Genomic DNA, 2,500 nt, shown 5'->3' on the forward strand with positions numbered 1-2,500 from the left:
CAGGGCCTTCCCCGCTCTCAACAACCTCCACCCACGGTCCCCCAAGACGCACGTTCCAAGCCTTAACCCTCAGACCATCCACCCCCCCTGGGGGGGACCCCACACCCACCTGACCCCAACTCACTCCCACCAAAAACACCACCACCGCCACCGCCTCAACGGCCTGCCCCACCCAGCACTCCCACACACACACCTGCCCCACCAACGCTCCACACACGCTTTCTTCCCTCTCCCCGACCCGACCCAAGCCATCGCACCGCACCGGGTGAGGGCCTAAGCTTCCTCGCCCGCCCCCCCGCCCCCGACACGCAGGCAGGCAGAGGGAAAGGCCTCAGCGCCCCCCAGGACCGTCGCGCCGCCTTGGCCTCACGGCTTCCCTGCTCCCGCACGGCAGACACACGCCCCGCTCTACCCCCGCTGGGGCCAAAAGCTGCCTACGGCACCTGGGATTCCCAGGCGGTCACCCATCCAGGTACTAGCCAGGCCCGGGACGGTTTACCTTCCGAGATCGGACGAGATCGGGGGCATTCGGTCCGGTATGGCCGTAGGCCCCCGCCTCCCCGGGCTTTAGCGTCAGCAGCCTGGCCTCAGTCAGCCGGGCCCAAACAATTAACCCGGAGGCCGGGCCGAGGGAAAACTTCCTCCGAGCCGGCCCAAGGGGAAGGGAGGACGAGGACGCCGGGCCCGGGAGGTGACAGGACGTGCACGTCAGACCCGGGAAGCTGTGCGCCCCGAGGTTAACCCCCGGGCCGGGGCGGGGAGAGAAAAATGTTCTAAGTCCGGTAGGGACAGCAGGTCAACCCCGGTCCGAGGCGGGGAGAGAAATTTTCCAAGTCCGGCAGGGACAGCAGGTCAACCCCGGCCGCCGTAGCAGAGGTTGACCTGGTGTCCGATTCGCTCCCCGGGCACCAGGTCAACCTCGGGCGCTTTAGCGGAGGTTGACCTGGTGTCCGATTCGCTCCCCGGGCACCAGGTAAACCGTGGCCGCTTTCAGCGGAGGTTGACCTGGTGGCCGATCCCCTCCTGGGGCTCCAAGTCCGGCAGGGACAGCAGGTCAACCCCGGCCGCTTTAGCAGAGGTTGACCTGGTGTCCGATTCGCTCCCCGGGCACCAGGTAAACCGTGGCCGCTTTCAGCGGAGGTTGACCTGGTGGCCGATCCCCTCCTCGGGCTCCAAGTCCGGCAGGGACAGCAGGTGAACCCCGGCCGCTTTAGCAGAGGTTGACCTGGTGTCCGATTCGCTCCCCGGGCACCAGGTAAACCGTGGCCGCTTTCAGCGGAGGTTGACCTGGTGGCCGATCCCCTCCTGGGGCTCCAAGTCCGGCAGGGACAGCAGGTCAACCCCGGCCGCTTTAGCAGAGGTTGACCTGGTGTCCGATTCGCTCCCCGGGCACCAGGTAAACCGTGGCCGCTTTCAGCGGAGGTTGACCTGGTGGCCGATCCCCTCCTCGGGCTCCAAGTCCGGCAGGGACAGCAGGTCAACCCCGGCCGCTTTAGCAGAGGTTGACCTGGTGTCCGATTCGCTCCCCGGGCACCAGGTAAACCGTGGCCGCTTTCAGCGGAGGTTGACCTGGTGGCCGATCCCCTCCTCGGGCTCCAAGTCCGGCAGGGACAACAGGTCAACCCCGGTCCCAGGCTGGAGAGAAAAATTTTCTAAGTCCGGCAGGGACAGCAGGTCAACCCCGGCCGCTTTAGCAGAGGTTGACCTGGTGTCCGATTCGCTCCCCGGGCACCAGGTCAACCTCTGGCGCTTTAGCAGAGGTTGACCTGGTGTCAGATTCGCTCCCCGGGCACCAGGTCAACCTCGGGCGCTTTAGCAGAGGTTGACCTGGTGTCCGATTCGCTCCCCGGGCACCAGGTAAACCGTGGGCGCTTTCAGCGGAGGTTGACCTGGTGGCCGATTCCCTCCTCGGGCTCCAAGTCCGGCAGGGACAGCAGGTCAACCCCGGTCCCAGGCGGGGAGAGAAAAAATTTCAAAGTCCGGCAGGGACAACAGGTCAACCCCGGTCCCAGGCTGGAGAGAAAAATTTTCTAAGTCCGGCAGGGACAGCAGGTCAACCCCGGCCGCTTCAGCTGAGGTTGACCTGGTGTCCGATTCGCTCCCCGGGCACCAGGTAAACCGTGGCCGCTTTCAGCGGAGGTTGACCTGGTGGCCGATCCCCTCCTGGGGCTCCAAGTCCGGCAGGGACAACAGGTCAACCCCGGTCCCAGGCGGGAGAGAAAAATTTTCTAAGTCCGGCAGGGACAACAGGTCAACCCCGGTTCCGAGCGGGAGAGAAAAATTTTCTAAGTCCGGCAGGGACAACAGGTCAACCCCGGTCCCAGGCGGCAGAGAAAAATTTTCTAAGTCCGGCAGGGACAACAGGTCAACCCCGGTCCCAGGCTGGAGAGAAAAAATTTCTAAGTCCGGCAGGGACAACAGGTCAACCCCGGTCCCAGGCGGCAGAGAAAAAATTTCTAAGTCCGGCAGGGACAACAGGTCAACCCCGGTCCCAGGCGGG

General features: G+C 64.7%; 1 non-coding gene across 1 annotated transcript; it reads right to left on the reverse strand.

The window, feature by feature from the left end:
• Nucleotides 1–431: 431 nt before the first annotated feature.
• LOC142006485 (5S ribosomal RNA) lies at nt 432–550 on the reverse strand. Its single transcript, XR_012643553.1, has one exon. It is a non-coding gene; the product is annotated as a 5S ribosomal RNA (ribosomal RNA).
• Nucleotides 551–2,500: the final 1,950 nt, after the last annotated feature.

Source organism: Carettochelys insculpta, unplaced genomic scaffold (assembly GCF_033958435.1).
Source record: "Carettochelys insculpta isolate YL-2023 unplaced genomic scaffold, ASM3395843v1 scaffold_0074, whole genome shotgun sequence".
In the NCBI taxonomy this organism is placed as follows: domain Eukaryota; kingdom Metazoa; phylum Chordata; order Testudines; family Carettochelyidae; genus Carettochelys; species Carettochelys insculpta.